Below are 23908 nucleotides of genomic sequence, written 5' to 3'. Positions count from 1 at the left end.
CCAGTGACAGGAACAGAGACTTAACCAGTACCTACCCAAACCAGGCTTGTCAAGTACTTGTCAGCTTCTACTTGTCCGTGGTTCTTAAAGTGTGGAACGCCCAGTTAGTCCTGTTTAAATAAATCATGGGCCAAGACCAAGGAAAAGGATCAAGGCCTTCTGTGCAGGACTGTGTCCCATGTGTTCTGGTTACAAGAGGATAACTCAGCATTCATGGGAGTGCAGTTTTCCCACTAAAAGTCAGTGGAAAAAGACATGAAGTACAGAAACACAGGCTAAACCCTTTGCTCTGGGTCTGTACCTGACTTCCAGCTGCTGATGTACGCTGGAAGACAGTTAGAAATACATTAAATACTTCCCAAATGCTTCTTTCCCAGGAAAACAATTGCTGCAATTGCTGCAGTGATGTTTTCTGGCTTTAGATGGGAGGGAATGAAAGCGTGCGTGCTTGGGAAAGGAGAGTCAGCCTGCTGACGGTGAATGGGGAGAAACTGTCCCTGGGACAAAACCTGGGAAGTATGGCTCACTGCGAGGGCATTTGTGAACATCTAGGTTTAGTCAGTTTAGGAGAATGGTTCATGACTCATTTTACGCCATTTGTAAATAAGGGTGTATTATTTGAGACTGATGTTAGTGAAACGTTGAGCAGAATCTGGACCTCGTGTGTTAAGTTCATTAGAGGTTATTCATCTAGTCAGGATGAGTTGTTTTATTACGTTGTTCACATCTATAAAGCAGGTTATTCAGGTGACTTAAACAATAAGCTGTAATTTCTACAGAAAATAGAGATTTGTAAGTAGACAGCAATATATGTCAGTGTTTTACTGTGATTATTAAATGTTACAGGAAATGCATCGCATAATCCATACCCTTTGTGGTTTTTTATTTCTGTGTGAACAAGAGGATGTTATGGCTGCAGACAAAGAAAGAAATCATCCAGAACTGAGTTTGATGTAAAAACACAACCCTCTTTATAAGACAGCACCTTCTAGCTAGGGGACAAATAACCCAGACAAAGAACTAGCCCTTTCAGAAAGGTGGGAAGGTAATGAAACAACAGAAAACAGATGAACTAGGTCTTTTGCTAGCATAAGTCAACATAGCTTCATTGGGATGTAATGAAGTAGCGACATTTTTCTAAGAATTTTGCAGATTTGGGGAAAGAAAAAACAGTGAAACTCAGAGGGCATTCCATCTATTACTGGAAGCTTATGACATCCAGAAAAGATAGCTTTCTTTACCTAGGGTTTAATCTTAAGGAAAGTTTGTTTGGATTTCTAAGGGAAGCACACTGCAGTGAATGGCAAAGTGATATTATTCACTAATATCAGATAAAAGATAAATTATGTCTTACCAAATGTGACAACCAAGTCCTCTCATTACAGGCAGTATTTTCACAGTAATATTTTCCTATTCCTGTGGTTTTAGTTGACAGTGAAATATATAATCATATACTTGAGCATTCAAAGAACCTACTTATGATTTGCTGTTCCTCATCTGTGCAAAGAGAAGGGTTTCTGGGAGTTTTCCTTCTCTTCTTGCTGTATTTTGCACTAGATAAGGAGAGAGAAACATGGGAAATCTAAGATTAAGCCTCTAATTTAAACTAGAGTGTGCCTAACTGCCAAATTTGAAATAGAGTCTGATATTTCCAGGCAAGATTTGGTTTGGAAATAGGGTCCAGGGACAATATCTGCATACAGATTTAGATCTGAGCCTCTTTCAGTTATTAATCTGCTTATCAATCTGCTTGTATGTGTGCTGGAGAGGGAAGAGGAGATGGTCGCAGTTGCGTTGGGTGGGATTATTGCCTGTTGGAAAGGGCAGGGTAACAGCCACTGCCTGTGACAGGGCTCTGATGCTAGTTAGCCTGACCTTGATCCATCACATTGGCCAATGCAAACTGGGCACAAATGCTACCATTTTAATAATGATTTGCAGCCGCTTTGTATCATGTAAGCAAATGATCAAGGTACATAGTAAAGGAGATCAGAACCCGTGTCTGGTTAACGAAATGTTTCCAGCAGCTGTCACTCAGGTTGTTCCCTTCATCCCTTTCCCCTGCATCCCTGCCTCTTAAAAGATGTTCTTGGGCTTAAAGTGTATTTATAGATTTTAATTAAGTCAGTCTAATAACATTCATTGAGAGGTAGAAGCTCTCTTCATCCACCACTAACATGCAGCTACTCTTTTAATAGTGAACAGCAATGCTACTGAACAGTTTTGGGCAGGAAATAAACACTAGGTTAGGCAGTTGAAAGCGTAGGTAGGCAGCGAGGATCTGGAAAGTGTCCAGAAGGCTGATGCACAGAGAAAACGGCCAGGAACTCTGGTTTACATCTTATCTGAAGGCCTACTCTGTTAGCATTGAAGTTCCTCCTTTCATACCATGCTTGGTCATATTGGCCCATAAAAGAAACATGAGACCTCTTGAATCACTCTCCCCGCTTCCTGCAGCACCCGAGTATTTTTTGGACGTACTCTGTTCAGATATCGACTGGACATGACCCCACTTCAATCTAAATTCAAACAAGGTCTTAAGACTTTAAAAATCATCTTGACAGACGAAAAACCAATCAGTGACTGAAACTAGAAATTTCAAGTCTTATTGCCATCCTCAACTACACCAGTTCAAAAAGTTTCTCCTAGCTCTACGCTTATCAAATCAATGTCTTACTGTTACCAGGATAATCTGCTTTACAGCATTGGGAAGGATGAAGCATCTGTGAGGGTGCATTTAGCTGGGGGATCTTAACAAATCTGAACTCAGCGTTAGTCCTTTTGAAAAGTGGAGCTGAGCTTTGCTGGTTCTTAACAGGACAAATACTCCCCTTGTTAATCCAGACATCAGAAAACTTTTGGGAAGCTTAGATTTAGAGTGTGAACATGCAATTGTGCAGGGGTAACTCCATCTTGCTTTGGTTGGCCTCATGACAACTTCAGATGGCAGAATGCCAGCAAAAACGGCTAGAATTGCAGAAGTCTTCTGCCCTCTACAACCTGTGTACAGCCCTACTTCAGTGCAGGAGCAGGAGGTGGTGGCACACCTACAGCAGGAAAATATACACTCTGTTCAGTCCAAAAGAGAAGGATTTTAACTTGTCTGTTGCTATTATTAAAGCAAAAACTTTGCAGAACCAAGAGCAATTGTATGCTGCAGAACTTTATGTAGACCTGAGCATTTAGAGTGCTTCTGAGACAGGAATAGGTGCCAGAAGCTGTCTGATATATTTTCGGGTGGAATTAAATTAGCTTCACTTGCAAAAAAAGAAATGATTTGGTAGAGTAAACTATATCCATCAATGGAAAAGAAGTGGTCAGATGGGAAAGTATAATATGACTGGCTTAGGCAAAAGGCCTTTTTTTCCCAATTACAATTAATTTCAGTGGACTTGGGCCTACAAGCCCCTGGCCTTGGGCACTTTTCAAATCATAACAGTTGTGGGGAGGGAAAATGCAGAGATGAAATGCAGCCATTCAAAACTAGCCCAAAGCTGTTCTAGCAAATAGACAGACTTTTCTCATTTTCATGAAACCATTGAATATATGAATTTCACTGGATTCACTTTTTGTGCCAAAGAAGTCAACATAGTTCATCCTGGCATGTTCAAAATTGGAAGGATCTGATTGACAGAAGAGGGAGATGGCAGATTCAGAATATTCAAATCTTGCTGTTGCACAGTTCACTGCAATACAAAAGATACACACGCAAAGAAATACTGCTGACAGTCCATTCATTGCACTGTGCCATATATACTTACTTTATATTCCTTTTAAAATAATTTTTGTGTTTTTCTGTTTTACCGCCTCAGAATTATCTTTTAAACTTAATATTATATTTTCATATTTTAAGCTAGATTCGTCATGGGTCATTTTTTAAAATTAGAGCCATGTATATCAAACATATGTAACTATATTTTCTCTTCCCATAAAGGTCCCTCTCACTAAGTTTTAATTTCATGTTTTGGATTGAGTGTGTCCAGAAATAAAACTTACCTCAAATAAAGAGTATTTCTTGAGCAAATATGGCATTTCAACAGGGAGCAAACATACAAAGCCCCAGTAAAGAGCCTTTGACCAAAAGGCACACTTACATTGTGCACTGAAACATGGTATACAAATATCCAAATTATCCTTAAACAAACTAGGGCATCTAATGGAAGCAGTCCCACCCCCGCCCATGGTGGTGTGATTCTTCATACGGATACTTTACCCTATTTCTCTACAGAATAAATGCCCCAAGACTTGCCACAATCCAGAGAAAATGGGCTGAACCCTGAAAACCCCGCCAAGTTTTTTGTGAGATGAGACAAAGCAGTGCCATTCAAGGCGAGAGAGATGCTTGATATGCATGTGTCCCTGTGACAGTGTGGGGCAGCGATACCCCACAGCACCTCGCGTAGCTCCAGTCTCTGCAGAGACTCGTATCCTGTGCAGCTCAGCTCCCTTCAGTAGTTCATGAAGGAATGGGGCAAACATCTGGCTCCTGTTTGTTCTTTTATCCTCTTCCCCAATGCATCTGTTGAGAGAGTGTTTTGCTTTGAAACTTTTTAATAATATATAGGTACATTGCTATGTGTTTATGTCAGCGAGGGCCAAGCCAAAGGCAACGCCTTGCACTTACTGCAGAGAGATTGGTGTCGATCCTCAGTTGCTGCAGGATTTCACGGTCAGGGACCAGTCCCTGTGGAAAGGTGGTAGAAATAGCCTTTTGCTGCTTCTCTTCTTTGTGCAGGTGACATGGAGACCTTCCCTGGGTGCTTCACTGAGGAGGAAGCTCTGACCCGCCCAGGGAGGCCAGCCCAAAAAGGAGGTAAGCTGGGAGATGAACAGACCTCCTACATCCTCCTATCTGTGTCTGGGGAAATGGCTTTCAGGTAGGGTTCTGGCAGAGACCTCAATGTGAGTGTGCTTCCAGGAAGTGTGGGGGAGCAAATGGGTGGTAAATTCCTGGATTTCTGTTAAATCACATGATCTGTTTGGTGTGGGGAAGAAACATCTTTTTTTAAAATATTTTTTATTTTCTCCAGGGAATGAGAAATCAGTCACAAATTTCATCCTAGTGGAGGCAGTCCAGGCAAACTGAGCATTAGGAGACCATGTGTATGGATGTATTCCTTTGAGGTTCCCCTCAGCTGACCACCGCATTTCTCTAAAAAGGGAAGCCATGGTTGCTAAAGCTTGGAGGTATATTATGAAATCAGGGTCTCCATTCTTGCATTTCTTAGCTCTAAGGCACTCCCCAAGTAACTTGAGTCATAGCGGTGTGAGACCTCAACACTCAGTCCAGCAGTCAAACGTCATCGCATGATGAATGAATCCTGTCTGAACGCCGGCTTTGTAAGGAAAGCAGGTGAGTCCTGTCTGGTCCTGAGTTCAGTTACGTACACTTCAGACAGCGCCAGCTAATACGTCTTCTCATCTCCCGCTTTATTTGCCATTAAACAATCCTTCCTCAGGCTTTCTTGTGTTCTGCATAGTCATTCATTTGAACTGCCATTCTCTTTGGCAAGTTGCAGGATTTTCAAATGCAGGTTAAAGCAGGTATTTCCCAAAGCAGATAGTGCGCATACTTCTGGGAGCTCTTTGTAGTATGTACTCTACTAAGGTCTAGCAGCTCCGGTTTGCCATTTGTCTCATTTCAGTCTTGTGATTAAACATTTTATCTTAACCCATCAAAAAAGCCCTCCTTACAACACTAAATAGAACACTTCACATGAAAACTTTCCTATGAAAAGAAGGTTTCTAGATATGAGACATACAGTAATTAATGCTGCTTGATAGAATCTATAAATGTACACTGTAGCAATGCTATTTGCTTTAAGTACTACTTTAAGCAGGAAAAGGCAATGAATCCCCCTTCCAGTGTCTGATTTTATGTTTAAGAGCTAATGAACTGAATTCTTCGTAAACATTGGCAAAAGATGCAAATGAACAGACAGATTCTCCAAATGCAAAGGGACACATGAGAAAGAGCTAATTTTACACAATTGACTCTCTAACCTTTTTGGATCAGTGGAATTAGAGGCTGATTAATCTGCCATGATTAGCATTTATTGAAGCTTTTGACACTGCTGCATTGTTTTTCTTTTCCTTTTCTTTTGTGTCTCTGAGAGTTAACAGTTTATAATACATTTAACTGCCAGTCCATCACCCTGACAGGGTCATAGCTTTCCTTTATGGACTTTTAAAATTAATAACAGACAGTTCTATTTTGACATGCCCTTGCTTCTGCTGCAGAACTCGGCTGTTTAATTGTAGAGCTGGCCTCTTGTGGCCAAATGCTCCCAATGTTTAGCAAGGGTTGAAAATATGGATGTTAGGAGAAAAACTGGCAGATGGCTGACAAGGCATTTTTACTCATAACACACCAGTAAAACTTTAACTCAGAAGATTTAGTGCTAGAGCTTTGCAGTCAGCAAGCTGCAGCCATATGCAGATTTTTTTTTCAAACTTCTAAACTGATGGTTTTGCAAAGTGTGCATAAGCAGCCTTTATTGATTATGATGTTAAAAATTGAAAGCGTCAGTATCATTTAGCTTGAGACACTTTTAAAGAAAAAATGAACATTCGTTTTCATTATGAATTCCTGATAGGCCAGACACTAGCAAGGTCTACGGTCTTTATTTTTAAAACTAAAGCAAGGAACACTCTTACTATGCTTTTTTTTCTGGAAGAAATGTTGTATATATGAATCAAACAGCACCTAACATACATACAGTAACTGTTGGTTCTTACACATTCATAGACTCCAGATGATGTCCCGACTCATGAAAGTGACTTGTTAGCTGGATATAAAACCACAGACACCATAAGCCTGGGTGATAGCTTCACAGCCTAACTTTCAGACACAAGTTAGTATTTATAACACTCTCAGTACCTATCTATCACTGCAAAAAGCGTGTTAAATAACTTTAAAGGCCTGACAAACCCACAAAACTAGGAAATGAAGATTTATGGGTGCACAGTCCATGAATTCATTCTATTGTGCCCAGGTGTTACGGCACACACAGCAATGACATACGTTTGCTTTAGTTTAACTGTGAAGTGATGCAAGTACATTATCACAGGTATTCTGCAGTGGCCGGGCAACGCTCCCCACCATTTTTTTCCATTAAATGCAGCCAAACTTTGTGCTTGGTCGTGATATATGGTATAAAGTAGCTGGTTACTTACATCCTTTCTGTGTGCTTCTATACCACAAGACATTAATTCACGTATATCAGCTAATTATAAGCATACTTTATACTAAAAAAATATAAAATATGTTTTCCTTAGAAGCTCAGGAAAAAAATTATCATCTTTAGTCTTGGCTCAGAAAGAACTAAACCAGATATTTTTTCAGTGAGGCAAATAAAATGAAAGAAAAGAAAAAGACATGTTTTCCATAGTCCTGTGAGACAGTCCTCTGTCCTAAACAGAACAAAACAAAAGTGCATTTTCTAGTACAGCTGAGCCTCAAATTTCTCTATATAAAACATTTGTAGGTAAAAGAGGAATAATAATACACTTAAATATCTTTGCTTAAATGGTGAATGAGTCTGTCGTTAGATGGGTGACATGGAGGTTGGTGTATCGTTTGCAGACACGTCTTGCACCCCCCAGGGCAGCACTGCCTCCCCTCACAAAGTTTTACCTGAAATCCCTTTTAGGAAGAAACATTGGAAATGGAACTCCTTTAAAGGCTCAAGCACAGTGGTGCAATTATATCATAAATCATATTAATTAAACAGTGTTTACATCTATTAGGGCTTCCAGGAGCTCTGACAAATTTTGCCTTGCCTGCAAGTCAAAAGGGAAGCTAAATCATAAGGGAAGAGGACCCCTCACAGCCATTACTGGTCAGAGCAGTCCGTCGTTGTGGGCACTGCTGCATGGTTCAACTAGACCATGACTTTTTGAAGTAAAGAGACGGTCTCCAATTACTCACCCAAGGCAGGTCTTCCTTATAATTCTAGTCTTTCCCACCTGGTGGAGGGCTGCTGTCAGGCAGCTCCTTCTCTCTCCCTGTGACCCATCCTGGTCGTCTCCTGGGGTCAACTTCGGTGCTGCCTCCACCCTCGCATAGCGGTTCCCCAGCAGGAGAGGGCTGTGTTCTGCTACCAGGCGTTGAGCATCCATCACTGTATTTAATGCATGTATTTTCCTAATTGTGCTCTCAGTTTCAGTTCTACTGAGCCTGACCATTTTGGGCATCTGGTACAGCCATCCCAAACAGCTGCTCCATCTCTGGGTTGGACCGGGCTCTGCCGATGTCCTGCCAAAAAGGAGAGTGGAGTGAGGAGCCTGTTGCAGACCCACCTCCGCTTCCCAAAGAGAGCAGGTGGGAACCTGACCTTCCCCAAGTCCCAAGGTCAGCCTTACAGGATATTTCTGAGAAGGATTTGTAGCTCTCCTGCCAGCTTTCTGGGAGCCAGTGGGTCTATTCTGGAGCCCTCCTGGTCTCCTCACACCTCCAGCCCCTCAAAGAGGAGCTCCATGTACCAAGGAGGGATAAAATCCAGTCTTTTAGTTGGAGGCTGTTGTGGGGAGAAGGATGGGGGAAAGTGGGGTTGTGTGGGAGGAAGAAATTTTTTGCGTAAAGCCATCAGGAAAAACCAAAGGAAAACCTCCTTTGTGAGAGACTGAAATGAAATGGAGACAGTATTTTGAAAACACTTTGGGTTGCAGCAGCAGTGCTGATAGCATCAGCAGATCACCTGACTCCATAATTTCATGTTACCAATTACTGCAATCGAATTGATTACGTGATCTAAATCCATGTGTATTACCTGAGTGCATGGCCCCTGGTGTTTTGAACACTTATGCATAAAAATTGCTATAATTCTTGTTAATAGTTATTGCAGTTCATCTATCGCTCATCTATAATCTCTTGAAGATATAATAGGAATAATTACCATGAGGCACAATGGAGAAACGCAGTCTAACACCCTGACTGAGGCTGAATCACACCAGAGCCTGCATTAGTCAAGCTTCGACTGAGGAATACTCCAAAAATTTCAAGTGAGTCAAACCTGCTGAAAACCTGGCTGAGTTCCCTCCGTTATGAAAACTTTCCAAAGATTTACCCTGCTTTTTTGCCATGGAGTTATTTCCTCTGAGGAAGATACTGCGAGGGCAGGAGTTCATTTTGCCAAATAAATATTATCCAATACTCAGGAAGTATTGGCATTTCCGAACCTAAAGCGACAAAATCCATTTAATACCGGGAGTCAGGATTTCTTGCTCCCTTAGTACCCTGCCAGCTCCAAGCTGTGCCAAAGCCACTATTGCCAAGGGGATAATGAGGTAATGTGCCTGGGTGATAAAATTCTGGTATTCTGGCTTGCTGCCTGAGATATAAGATGGCACACACCTATGTTCGTATGAAAAGGCAATGTGGGATCTTTTAGGAGGCTTTCCAGCTTAAAAACAATGTATCAGAGAAAAAAAAGAGCCAGGAATTAGACAGATAAAAATGTCCTTTAACTGCGCGTAAACTGAAAGGAAACTCCAGTTGCAGAATACTGGTCCATGCCTAATCCAAAGTCTGCATTAACTAATGCTTGTTGGATGTTGAATTACAACAGAAAGCCTATGTTAATGCATGTGAGAGCCACATGAATATCAAACAAATTCATTATGATCAGTGCTATTACAGTGAATACCAAATGAGTTCATAATGATGGAACAATGAAACTGTTACCGATAGATTTTATTTCTGCAACAAATCCTCTGTATAAGGGTCCACTCCTGTAGTGTTAATTCTAATGTAAGACTGCATCTGAATATTAGCATCATCAGATAAATTATACTTTTCAATAGTCTGAACTATACAGTTCAACCTTTTTTTTTCCCAACAGTACATAATTTTTTTTAATCTCAATTTGTCCTTAAAGTTTGATGACTATTGTAAAGGGGTAACACTTTATTTTAAGTATCCAATCATTAGGAATTCATTTAGTATTCATTGCAATAACACTAATACAATAGAATCGAATGAATAAGAAATTCATTTAGTATTCATGTGGATGTGATATGTACTTCTAAAAGAGTTCCACTCTAATTCAGCATTAGTTTAGCATTATTTAATGGACACTTTATTTTAAGCGTACTGGTAAAAATGACTTAATTTCTACACTTATTTAGATTTATTTTTTTTTACAAAAATGCTAAAGATATATGGCAAATTCATCAGAGTATGATGCGAGCATTCTAAACCTGTGAAAGAGCATCAGCTTTGTGAAAATGATTAAAAGAAAATCTGAACACTTTTTTTTTCCTGATTGGTATTGACATATTTACAGAACATGCTAGTTACAGAGCCTGCAATAATTCTTTGATAATAGAATGCATACCTGCTGTTTGAAGTACTGATTTTGTATCAGAACTTAAAGCACAAAAATAATTTTTTTTTTTTTATTAGCATGAAGGACTTCTAATATATAAATTGCAATTGTAAGAACAAAGGCAAGCCAAGCTTTCCTCCAGATTATGATCTTCAAAGTCAGAAAAGAGCTACATCCGTGTTCAACTGTTCCATACAGAGTAAGTAAATCGAAGAAATGCCCCTTTCCAGCAAGGGCAAAGCCTTATAGATAACCTCTCCTTCCTCTTTAAGCATACTCCCTACTATCCATTAGTGATGGTTACAGCGAACTGCAGCCACATCACTGAATTTGACAAAGTTATTCTGAACCCAGAGGGATTATGATCATTTGCCTATAATTTCTGGACTTCAGCAAACACACAAATGCATTTATGAAGTACCAACTATCCTTTCAGCTAACTCTTCATTAAAATGTATTTAGATGTCCTTCAAAAAAAAAAATCATCTTACAGTGAAACTCAAACTGGCTGATTCCCAGGCTTACAGTTACTTTCCTATCAAGAATTAATGCAATATCATGCACACACCATTACTGAAAAATTCTACGCTGTTTTTTGCCAAGTGTTCCTATATAACAGTTTTATCACAAGTCTGACAGCCGCCATAAAAATTCCAGGCATTCTATATCAACAGCCCTCTTTGTACTAAGTTATTAAACATTAAATTTTTATTCGTCATTTGTATTCTGTTATGCAAAATAAGCTCCTTGATAAGATGTGTCTTCTTAATTGGGCCCTTGATGCTTCTTGGATCGGAGTTGTCAGATTAGCTGGAAGAAGAGGCTCTGCATTGAGCCAGCTCGCTACCAGGAGACCAATAGCTTTGTAACAACGATATTAAGTTAGAGGGGCCAAATGGAGGGCAGCGCTAGGCTCAGGTGAGACTCTACATCTGTGCATGTCTTATGCTCAGGCACTTTTCTCATAGCATCAGCAGGGCTGATGGAAATAGATTTGTTTGTTGTTTACAGCATGCAGCTGTGGATGCTGCTGCATGGGAGTTGTATAAGATTGAAGCAAATTTGTACTGAGACTAAAATATTGAGCTTTTCTCCAGTCAGCAGTCTCTGGAATCTTATTGTCGAAAACTTTATCTAGTTGTAACCCTCCCCAGGGTGATTTTCATTTGCAGCTGCCCTGCTCTGTCTCTCACCGCCTGTCCCACGCTGCCTCCGCATCAGCCAGCGCAGGAGTAGGCTCCTGGTGTACGAGCTTGGCCAGGCCAGGCAGAAGTAATGACAACTGGGTCAAGCATTTTGTATGCTGGGTTTTCCGGAAAGCTTTTTGATTCCCACAAATCCCTCCGACAGCTGTCATTATGAGACATCATTATTTTCTTCCCTTTTATCTGCAACCTGAAGAAAGGGCTCAACATTTGGTGTGGCGCTTGGTGACAAAGCATACTAAGAAATCTCTAAGCACATGGAGGAAGGAAAAAAAAAAAAACCCTCATGAAAATGTAGGATTTATTATTTTCATAAGGTAGACCAATTTTAACAGAAGTATAGTACATTTCCAGACTGGTGCTAGAAATTTAATTGATTCATGCTTCTGGTATTTGTTTGACTGAATTCTCCTGTAATTCTGAAAAAAACTACTCCCTCATTTTATTAGTTATTTTCTGCATTGCAGCTGGAAATGGAGACCTCACCAACATCAGGATCAGCCGTGCTATGTGTGGAGGGAGCGCAGCCGCTGCCTCATTAGAGCAGCCGGGCCAAGAGAGTGTGAAGGGAGTCACGTTTCCAGTCTGCAGATTGGAAATGGAGGGTAAACGGTATGACCAGAGTCGCACTTGGAGGCTGTGCTGGAGCAACACATTGAACTGAAACTTCTCACATTTCACAAGGTGTCCTAACCACATGACCTTCAAATTGTCATGATTAAAGAGGGTTTATTTAGTATTTAGCAAACTATTACATCTCAGGCCATTGTCTGACCTGTCTGAGCACATTGCATTTATTTCCCAAATATTATAAATCTTTCTGTAGTTTTCATTTGGACACTTGGTAATTTTTCAGATTTTTGGCACAAAAATAACTTAGAATGCAATATGACGTGGATTTAATAACCTATTGCCGTGAGATTTTTTTGTATTGATATCTAAGAAAGGTTTAGAGTTTTTAATACCGATTTTTTTTTCATAAGAAATCTTTTAAATGAGTACAAACTCTAATGTACTGGTGTACATTTTCATTTCAGTACACCTGCTGCAATTTAGCTTATGGGTGATGCCAAGGGATAGTGATCAGTCTTAGCTCTTTTACTATCTTTTTAGCCACGGTGATTTTTTTAAAGCACTTCATCTCCACAGGGCATTTGACTGAAGTTTTGACATCCAGCTGGAGAAACAATTTCTTTAGAAGGAAGGCATAACAATGAATGCTGTATGTTGACCCTACGCATACTCTGTCTGGTTTTGAATGAAGGCCTTCTGCAAATCTCCCTGTGTTTGCTCAGAGGCATCCCCACGCAGGCTGTATGACTACAAGGCTGTTGTGGATCACTGGCTATTGCAGCAGCAGGACTGAGAATATTAGTTTGCACCTAACATGCCTTGTGCTTTTAGCTGGGACAAGGGTCAAACAGTGGAAGAATGGTGGGGGGAAAAAAAGCAGTTGTAATGCCCAAAGACATTACAAAGACACGTGGAGACATCCTTTCTTTGTGTTCTATGTGTGAAGGCCTGTTTGCTTGCTTTCAGGCTGAAGACACCTGTTCCTCTTAAGGAAACGCAGTGCTTGCTTCCTATCCTAAGGCCACCCATTCCGGACCTGTGTTGAAATACAAGAAAAAGATTTGGAAATCCTGCCAAGGCAATAAAATGCTCGTTAGTAATGGGGAAGGTAAAGTTGATAAAGGCACACGTCCCAGCATCAGCATTTTGGACAATGCAAGGGGAAAGGGAGGAGTTGGTGTTGGCAGTGCCCTCTTCATCTCTACTGCGAAGGGAGGGAGGAAGGGAAGGAAGAAGACATGCATTTCCAGCATTGCTCCATTGATAATTCAGTGTAAACCTCTCATGTATTCAGAGCGTTTTCACTGGTGGAGAGTAGAGCAGCTTGCTCACTCAGTGCCCCTGTGCCTGGGACCCAGCAGATGTCCCCAGCAGGCAGCTTTTCCTACAGATGACCTCCATGCCCCCCAGTAACAGAATTTTAAAGGAGTTTCTGTGCCTATTTTCCAGATTTCAAACACTGTTCATTACCTTATTGTATTTAGAAGTTGAACCTGTAGCCACCTCCTGCGGTCCAGCCACAGTCCCGTGTGGTTAGTACCTGCCGGTCTGCCCCCCGCCCCCCCCCTTCCATCTCAGACTCAGGGTGAAGGACACTTGGCTCGGAGGCTGACAGCTAACTAGACGATGTGCACCAGTGGCAGGCGAGCATCGCTGTGGCAAAGTAACATTCCAAAGGTCACACTCCAGTAGGTCGGTGGCAGAGTTAGACCTGAGCCATCAGTCACAGAACCATCTCAGCTGTCTGAGACTGCACGTTTTCCGCAGCCTTCCCTCAAAGCAAGTTTGGTTTGACTGCCATATAGCTCAGAAAGTTCTTCCTCACAGCACTTGAGACAGTTCTTGAGCCTTGTTTACAGAAAATTATGAAGATTTCAAAAGGAGAAAGGGGAGAGAGTCTTTAAATTCAGGGGGGAGGCTGCTCTTATCTGCAGAATTACAACCCACAATCCTGACTGGCTAAATAGGTACCTTACATCTATAATAATTCTTTCAAGAGATACCAGCTAACCCATGTGATTTCAGCTGCCATGGCTCCAGCATCTGGCTGTGTTTTGACGTTTCTAAGATGTAGAGGTATTGTGTGGAATTGCAATGTTTTTGCTCAAACGTCAGTGATAATATTCCTGGCATGCTCAAGCAGTGGATATTCCTGTGCCTAGATACCTCATTATCTGCAGATGCCATAATGAGAATATGAACGCTGTCAATCACTTTGAGACACTTGTAAAAGCAATAACATAGGAAAGCTTTCCTTGATTTTCTCTTATTGCTGTGTGTTGGTTGGCTGGGAAAATCACTGGGATGTGAGGAACTGGGACTTTGTTTGGCCTGGTGTTTACAAACTTGAATCTGTCATGTCTTGAGCCACGCTCCTTAAAATACCTCCAATCCATCTTCCCTTCAGAGGGGCTAATGACACACAGGGAACTCTCCTGGAGTCTCTCAGACAACCGTTACCTGTAAAACAGACTGTGGGGGACTTGCAATGGCTCACCCCACGTATGACACCACCGATACGAGACCATTCTCTACTCTGCTATTAAGGTTTATGGACTCTCCCTCTCTGTTTACTTCAAGACTACATAGACAGCTGAAGTTCAAAGCAGAAATATCATACTTTCCAACGCAAAAAGTATTAGAAAAGTTTAAAGCGAGCAGGCTGTCCCTGGAAACCACCTTTTCATCCAGAAGGGCTTTCCCAAGCTAGATGTGTGAAGGTTTTTAATAAGTGTTATGAAATCCCTACAGATGTAGATACAAAACATCTGCAATAGTTGTCAGCTTCACAGATCTATTTAAGTTACTTCTGAAAAGCATATTCTGTAAGTAAACATCTTACAGTTCCTAATTATCAAAAAGGGAAATAGTTTGACTAGTCTCTCCTTATTTTTTGCTCATTTCATTTTGACATCCCTGGAATAGTGGGTAGATAATATTCATCTTCCTTGACTTTGATGTCTAAAAGTTAGACAATTAAGTCTGAGCTAGTTACCCTTTAAAGTCAGCGGAGTGAAACAGGGCGGTTTGTGCTAAGACAGAGTCTTAGCATTGGTCAAATGAGTTGGATTTATAGTCTCTAAAGATTATAAAAAAAAATGTAGTTTAGCGACTAGTGTAGGCTAGATACCTGACTTTACATATTTAATGCTGGGTGAGACTGATTCCACCCATCGCTGGCCAAAATATTGCACCGTACACTTGTGTTTCCTACACATCTGACAAAGAGCCCTTCGAAGCTGGAGTGGCTCTCCAGGGGCGCCGGCACTGCGAAGGCTGGAGGCTCTCCTCACCCTTTCGTGTTGCCAGCCAGCCCAGCAAAATCTCCTTTTCCGTCAGCAGCGACCGCATCCCCCTGTTAATTTACTGTGTGCCGGTGGTGTCATGATAGCAGTGTTAAGCTGGATAAAAATATAAGTTGGGGTAGAGAAGCATCTCTGTTTCCATGCGGAAAGATCCCTGCATCCTTGACCGAAGTCACTGAATGGGGCCCCAACCTTTGGCTCTGTTCTGCTCGTGCAGGAGGAGGTGAGGGCCAGAGACTTGTATGGAGGGTGCACTTCTGCATGACCATTTCTAGAGGCTGCTAATATATTCCTCTCCTCTCTTTTAATTAATAAATTAATGAATTCAGTGCTGATTTTGCATTGCCCTTTCGAGTGTCAAAAGGCATGATAAACAGTAATCATTAATGTGTTGTTGTTGGAAGGCTTAAAATGGCTTAGGATAAGGGCTCTTCACAGGTGCTGAGGAAGGTGCCTTGGGTGGCCAGAGACGGGGAGGTGACACGCCTGGGTAGCGGAGCAGAGGCGTTGGGCTCCATCGCCGGGTGGGTACCTGGCCTGCTGGGCAGCTTCCGGCGTATCAGGATTACCACTGCCCCCCTCCTAGAATGACAACAAGTGAACAAATCTGTTGAGCTCTTTTCTGCAAACTGCTTGGACTTTCATTCTGCGCCTACTTGAACCCCTTTGTATTTTACACCACTCTTGCTACATGTTTTTTGAGCACAGCTCCTCCCATCTTATCCTTGCATGTAACATAAACATAATGTAGCATAAAGGTGAACTTGATTTTATCATTTCGTCAGGGCTCCACACTGCAATTCAAACACAGTGTGTGTTTTCACTGAATTCATTTTACCTGTATAATCTCACATTATAATGGTATTGCCTTCCAGAGGGTCACTGCAGACTTGCACTGAGATCATTTTGTCATTGCAAGCTTGTGTGATAATAGGATTACCATAGGCATGTTTTGAAATTGTTGTAAGATTGCTGTGAGGACATTAAGTCTCTATTCAAGTTTGCATCACTAAGAGTAGCACAAACCAACCTAGGCAACCTGAAAAATGTAAATGTGCTACAAAAAGGAAGACACTTGATGTATCTTGCTCATGAAAGGAAACCATTTGTGTTTCTGGAAGTTTTGCAACAGGCATGAAAGTAAATCAGGAAAGCTTGAAAGAAATTAAATATTTATTGCAGGTCAGATTTACATATATACATGAAAGTACCTACAGAGAAATGCAAATGGAGTTACTATCAGTGCTTATAGAGGCAAATGCTTATGCCAATACCTAATTAAACAGCTGCATATTGCACAGAGTTTTATCAGAGCAATAATGGTGTCTATCTGCTAGGGCTGCCCAATTGTGTCAGCTTTTTTATTCTTAAGTAAAAGTGTCCCGTTACTAGTATTACCACTACAACAGTAAGTATCCTGGTGTATATATACAATAATACATGATTTCTTGTTTGAGATGCTGGTAACTATTATATGCAGAAGTTCTTGATCAAATAGAAAGTGAACGAGCCCATAAAATTAGTGTCATGGAAATAAAGAATTATTACAGCTTACTCAAATTTTAAACAAGTACTGGGAAGTATTTCATTTCTGCTTATCATTTTTGATGCTGTTTGTGTTCTTAAGGCCTATTTAATTAAAGAAGAGCTTGTGGCTCCTTTTGGGAAAATAAAATAACTCCATCCAGAGAGGTGTATTGTATTCTATTCTAATTCTGTCAGCTCCTTGGGTTTTTTTCCCTTTTGATTACAGGGCATAGCTGCAATGTGATATAGTTTAGCAGTATTATTTAAAATACGGCTATTAAGCTTACCTGCCGTTCTGAAAGCTAGGCAAACCTCAGATCATCCTGAATGCTTGCCCATCCAAACCTTAGTCAGTGACAGATTAGCTTAGCAAAGGGCCTTGCCTGGCCGTCCCAGCTGGCTTCTATGCTCATTTCAAAAATATGTTTTCATCAAAAGCCTTTCAGCTGACAGCTGAGTTGGGGGGCAAATAAAACAGAAAAACTCTTGGCAATTTAATTTCTCTATGAACGTGTTGACAAAAAAAAATATTTTTTTTTCATTATTAAATCCTGACCATCTTCAGCATTATTTCCTGAGTAACTCTTAAAGGAACCTCTAGCTTTTACCACCAATTCAGCTCGGAAACCACCAACCTTTCAGAGAGATGTAGGGAGTTTTCAGCGGGCCCTGAGGAGACTCCAACCTACACGCTGGTTAAAGTGGGTCACCACAGCATGACATTCATCTGGGGGGTCCGTGTACACAGAGGGTGTGGGATGGAGCTGTGGGAACAGGGCTCGGGGTGGCAGGTACTTTAAAAGCAATGCGGCCAAGGGCTGCAGTCATTGAATCGTACCATAATTTAGGTTGGATGGCACCTCTAGATGTCATCTACTCCAGCCCCTTGCACAAAGCTGGGTTAAACTTGTAGAATACCTACATCACTTTATTTATTATATCTGATCTAATTTCAAATTTATCATCTCACCTTTTATTCAAGGGTATAAATGCACCTTTGAAAATGAAGTTTTATGCTCATTTTGCAAAAGAGAAAGTTGAGACCTCAAGTAACCTGCTGCAAGGATACTGGCTGAGACAGATCCCCAGCTTTCCCATCCTGTCTCCCAGCTTTGTGCTTTCCCTTCTAGGCACACTGCCTGTCTACACTACAATTGGTTATTATTTACATGGAGGCACAAGATCCTTGTAATAAAATGCCCATCAAAACATCAAAGTGGTCATCACTGTGGGCTCAGTTTTTCTTTTGGTATCATTCGGAGTTGTATACGTGTGTTTCCTACAGGCAGAATTCAACCCTTACTGCACAAATTAGAAGAAGAGGTTGGTTATTAAAGAAACGTGGTTTGAAATTGCTTTGGTACTTGCTAAGCACATCTGTGATTACATCAATTTAGGTTACCTGAAAATATCAAGCTTTGAGTGAAATGTTAGGAAAGCAAAGAAAAAGAATGCTTTTGCGTATAAACGGCATACGTTGGGCAACCAAAATAAAAACCTACATGTGGTTATACTCTGGGCTCCCTTTTATTTTGCAGCTCTGAGTATACTGGATCGAGGTCTACAGTTGCTGACCACTGCTTTGATTATCTCGCTGTAGCACATAATGCTTCGTACCCGGAGAATGTATTCTAGCAAGCTCCTAAATTGTATTTGGACAAAGAATAATTGAACACTGGACAGAATAACAAATGCTATGGTCAAGTTTGCTTCATGGGTTTATCGTGTTGTATTAACATGATAGAAATATGAATACTTAAATCTTATCTCAGGTATAGTTTATAACTGCATTAATCATTTACTGTATTATATATTTTTCATGTCACTAAGATTGTGAGGAAAAGATTCAATTTTCCCAGTGCAGTCAGTTGAATGTGGTTTAGATAAGTTAAAGGCATTGCATTAAACTGTTTCAACATGGCTTTCTCTTATAGATCCTATAAAAGGATGGGGAACATATATCAAACAGTAATAACCGGTATATTTTACTTTTTTTTTTTTAAAGTCATATAGCAGTGCATTTTCCATTTTCATTAAAATCAGATAAATGAAGTTACTAAGTTTGCCACTTACAGGTAAATGTATTCAAATTGACACAGACATTTTTACCTACTATATTTGCTTAAAATTGTTAGGGGGAAATGCTTTCCTATCAATTAAAGTAGCAGTTTGATAGACATTGAAATTATCCAGAGATATCATAAAGAGCGACAACAAATGTCCCCAGTACACCCAATAGTGTTTCACTGTCCTTATATTTACTGGTGATGTGGAATATGAACCTTCCAAAAAAAAGAGAGTGACTCACCGGCACGCATCTCTGAGATTTCAGCACACCACAAAGCACTCCCATTTTACTCCACATAAAAAGAGGAATATGTACCAGCATATGCATTATGCACTGCTAACTGCCTTTTTAGATCATTATATGAACATTGCACATTCATTGCCCATGAATTATACGTAGATTCTAATTTGCAGGAGAGATACTGATTCATTTCCTCGAAATCAAGAGGTGGCCAAAGGAAAAACAGCGGATGAAGAGGCGAGGGAGTCTGTGCTGACTGCTGCAGGCTGAGCTCCTCCAGGGCGGCACGGCTGCCAACCTTGGGATGAAAAGCCATAAGCAGACTAGGTAGCCGTGCTGCTGTGTCTGTAAGCATGCCTCCTCAAGCTGAAGGACTTTGGGACGTAGGGGTGAATATCAGGTCGTTCAGTCCTTTGTGGTGCCTCTTATTGCCACGCTGATATGTGGCCACTGGGGCTCCCATCATGAGCAGCTGCTCCGTGGGGAACGCTGCAGGGGATCGGGGCTGGCTGGGATCGGGGCTGGCTGGGATTGGGGCTGGTCAGGGTCGGGGCTGGCTGGGCTTGGGGATGGCTGGGCTTGGGGCTGGCTGGGATTGGGGCTGGCTGGGGCTCGGGTCCGGCACTGTCTCCAGGACTGCCGAGGTGCAGTATGACACACTGAGGTCAGCAAAGGCTTCAGGTCCAGGAGTGACTGTAGCATGCAGGTACGTGGGTCCCCTGTGTGGGGCATGGGGTTTGTCACACCGGCACAGAGATACTGTGACTGGAGATGAGTTCATTGCATTTCAGCAAACTTCTGCTCATACCCGTGTTTTGGAAAGTCCCACCTAATGCCAAAAAGAAAAACCAACCCAAACCAACGACACTGGCACAGCTGTCGTGCTTTGCCATCATCTATTATTATTGCTTTTCTAAAGTTTTATATCCAGGAAGCCAATTGGAACACCAGGATCCTTATACCATACCCATTCTTTTGCCACAAAAGTCCCCGCAATCGTTTTTGTATCTATCTGTTGCACTTCAACATCATGCTCTGTTTGCTTTATGACTGTAAAAATAAATAGGATATTTTAAATATATTGTACAATAATAACAACTTATTTTCCGGTCAGATTTCCTCTAATTGAAACCAGCTGAAATAATCTTAATGAAGTCGTACAATATGGAAGATTCGCTGCCATGGAGGATTTATATGCCTAGACTGTAAGTGGTGAGTGAAGTGTTTGCCAGCACTCAATTACTAGTTCCTATGTCATTACTGGATTTTTAGAAGGTTTTTCGTAAACTGCTTTGAATTACAGTGTCACAAAATGCTAAATCAATTGCATATGTGTCCTTGTATCTGCCCCATAAGGATACCTGCCATGATTTTTTTTATAGGCCTTTAGACTTCTTGTTTACTTCCACGAAGTGAAGTAAAGGTCATAATGCACTGCAACTTATTTCTTAAAGTTTAGAAAAAAATCAAAACAGCAGGCCGTAGAATAGAAAGGTGAGATTCAAAGACACAAATCACTTCACAGTCACAAAAATTGCCAAAAAATAGCAGCTTGCAGCTGTGCACAGCAGGGACAGAAAACATTAAACACATGTTAAATAACAAATAGGAGACTTAAATATAGCTAAAAGTGGACCTTATTCTGAATAAATCATGTAAACTGCATCTTAATGGTTCTAAGGAATGTAATGGATCATGTGAAATATGCTAAATATGTATTGTTAAAAAATCAATAGTTAACCCCCTCCCTTTTAAAAAGGACACTATTGAGTCCATGAGTAAATATTTTGTCTTTCATTTTCTTTCTCTATGTATAGCCGGATTTGCGAAATTTCATTTCGGTTAAGGGCAAAGCAGCACTTGCATTCAAAGCAGTTTGGATTTTGGGTATGAAACTATTTAACATTCTCTTTACGGAGGCTGGACTTTTAATGAAATTGTCCTTTTTCCTTCTCTTCTGTTACAAATGCAAAGAACGTGGGTTATTCCATTTTTTTTGATATAGTCCTGGTAAAGGGTTTGAATTGGTCTATCCAGCATCCTGCATTCATTTGTGGTGTCTGTGAAAGGGCAGCCATTGCTCAATGGGCACGGCGAGCCTCAGCCCATCCTTCCTACCATCTGGGAACGCGCGAGCGAGGGGGAGAGGAGGGGAAAAAAAAAAAAGGCTCTCTTCTTTTTATGAGAAGCATGAAAAATAAATCACCGGTTTGAGTATTCAAATCAATCCTGCTGGCAACTATCTTTCCCCTGAAATGTTTGTTGCCTGTATATTTCTGCCTTCTGAATATTTTCAAGCCTTTTTGCTTGCCTTCCGCACCGAAGGTCACGTTTTAGTTTCCCTGTATATATCTTTTTTGAGATTAATGTACCTTAATGACATCATTGTGCGCGATGATGGGAAGGTCCCCAAGTTTGCTTTTCTTCCCATCTCAGTTGCACTTCTGAACAAATCAGCTCTCGGGCTTTGATGTTTTTTCCTTTAGGGCTATCTTTCTTATAGGCAATATAGCTTACCTATACATTTAGCGAGTCTGCAGTCTCTCATTAGATGCATTTTTGTCATCAATAATAAGTTCCCAAGGAGCCTAATGCGAGGGGTAACGGATACAGTGTGGAATGGAGCCATTGTTTGATAATGCAATATCTCTCATAACAATGTAAATAAGAGGCTGAATACATTTCAGGGCTCCTTTGTGTTCCACGTTATTAGATGGTTCTCTATTTTCGCTCTGAATATTCATAATATGCTCCTAGAGTGCAGCATCGAAGTAAGTGGCTTTGAGGAAAAATTATTTTTTTTTTAAGTGGAAGGAAAAAAAAGAAGAAATGAGGAGTGTTCTAATGAGGAACAGTTGAGTACTATGATTTAACATACTTCTGAGGTTTCTATCAGCCTGGAGCCGTTCTTTCTTGGCTTGTACACAGTGCATTTACATGGAGCTCTGTTTGGATGAGTGCCTTCCAAAGTACTAAATGCTCTAATGTACTGAAAAGCGATAAATATGGAAAATGCACACATGCATACGCGTGCTCTCTCACACACACACACACACACACACAGAGTGCAGATACATATGTGAACACATATATACACACACCCCCCACCCCTTGCAGACACACTCACCCTCTCCCATACAGATGTTTTCATCTCCCCTGTGGATAGATGGGTGAAATTTCGAAGGCAAAAATAATAAGATTGTACATAGTTTATGTATTTATTACCTGGCATTGCATAATACTGAAGTACTGTTTAAAGGATGTGCTCCCACCCCCTCAGTGTGGCACCAAAGAATAAGAAGAGAGAAAGGGGGAGAAAAACAAGGGGGAAAAAACCCCCACAGAATAAAACCTGTGGGAGTGTTGTCACTTCTTCCCCGACCTGCCTGACCCTGCTAACCTGAAACGAAGGAAGGAAGGGTTTGGGTTTAACCAGCCCAACAAGCTGGGTTGCTGGAAATCGGCTACTGTAAATGCAGACAATAAGCTCTGGAAAGCGTGTCACTGCTTACCAAAGGGCTCTGTGCGCTGACCTTATGAGCTAACAACAGTGATGGGAGCAGAAGTGGTAATTGTGATTTTTATAGCAGTCTTTGCTAATTTCCTTCAGTTCATTCCTAAAAAAAAACTTAGACCACAGAAAAAAGAAATAAAATCGTGGAAAACAAAGCTGAATAGGTTAATGAAATGACAATAGAAAAGTGTCCTTAATGGGGATACAATTGCTGCCTGAAATATTTATTACTTACATTTATTTAGATCCTTCACGAAAAAATGTGTCTGTTTTCCTATACTTTGATTTTTGCTCTGAAGTTTCGAGGAGTTTTTGTGCTTTTTCATCTAATATTCCTCCTCTAACTCTCCCAACGTGATTCATTTCTTTAAGATCTTGTTTTATTTTTAAGTCATCAATTACTCAAACTTTGTTGGCCTATCTATTCTCTGCCATCTGGACCCCATACCTTATTTTAAAGCATGTTCAAATAATGACAACCTTCTTTTCTCAATTAATTTATGGGCTGTGGGGACCATTTTTCATTTGTTATCATGCACTTCCATTTGATCTCTCATATCTTTCTTCTGCATCTGCAACCATAGTGTATAAATCTTCCTCTCAAGCATTGTCATGGTGCCCAAGATATATAGGTGTAACTCCCTATTAGTTCCACAAAACTGACCTTAATTTCTAAAAATGGTATCAGATGCGAATAAAGTTTGGTAAGATGATTTGTTTTGATTTACTTTGTACCACTTATCTTGGAGTTTTCTTCCTACTTTTCTTTTATCTAATTTAGACAGTATAGTCTTGCAAGCCCAGTTGCATGTTTATCCATTACCTCCCTGCCAATGCTGCTCCTTAGAGAGATGGTGCTGTAAGATTTTAGATGCGAAGAATAATAAAATGGCATTTTTCAGTAACCTATAGTAAGTATGCCATTTCTTTTTTGCATTTAAAAATGGTAATTTTGTTTCCAATAAAATACGGGGATTTTGTAGGTCTGATTGAGGTGACATTAGTCTGGTAAAATGAACAGAAACAGACAAATCCAAATAGCTTTCATTTTATTCTGCTGCGTTGACAAATGATAAGACTTAAAAATCCAATTCTCCCACCGAGCACTTACAAGAAGCCGATTTGGGCTGCTGAGGGGCTGTGGCTCA

The 23908-nt window shown here is 40.7% G+C and overlaps 1 long non-coding RNA gene across 2 annotated transcripts; it reads left to right on the top strand.

Annotated features, from left to right (window-relative positions):
- The first annotated feature begins 227 nt into the window (after positions 1-227).
- Positions 228-20450, top strand: LOC128908802 (uncharacterized). 2 transcript variants are annotated; one of them, XR_008466108.1, is made up of 8 exons: positions 228-4813; positions 5031-5353; positions 8163-8323; positions 8879-9003; positions 10406-10527; positions 12001-12145; positions 19420-19593; positions 20361-20450. It is a non-coding gene; the product is annotated as an uncharacterized LOC128908802 (long non-coding RNA). The 2 variants fall into 2 exon arrangements; XR_008466107.1 differs by having other exon boundaries at positions 19420-19635; positions 20361-20398.
- Positions 20451-23908: the final 3458 nt, after the last annotated feature.

The sequence above is a fragment of the Rissa tridactyla genome, chromosome 4, assembly GCF_028500815.1.
Source record: "Rissa tridactyla isolate bRisTri1 chromosome 4, bRisTri1.patW.cur.20221130, whole genome shotgun sequence".
NCBI classification, from domain to species: domain Eukaryota; kingdom Metazoa; phylum Chordata; class Aves; order Charadriiformes; family Laridae; genus Rissa; species Rissa tridactyla.
This window is presented reverse-complemented; position numbering and strand designations above follow the sequence as displayed.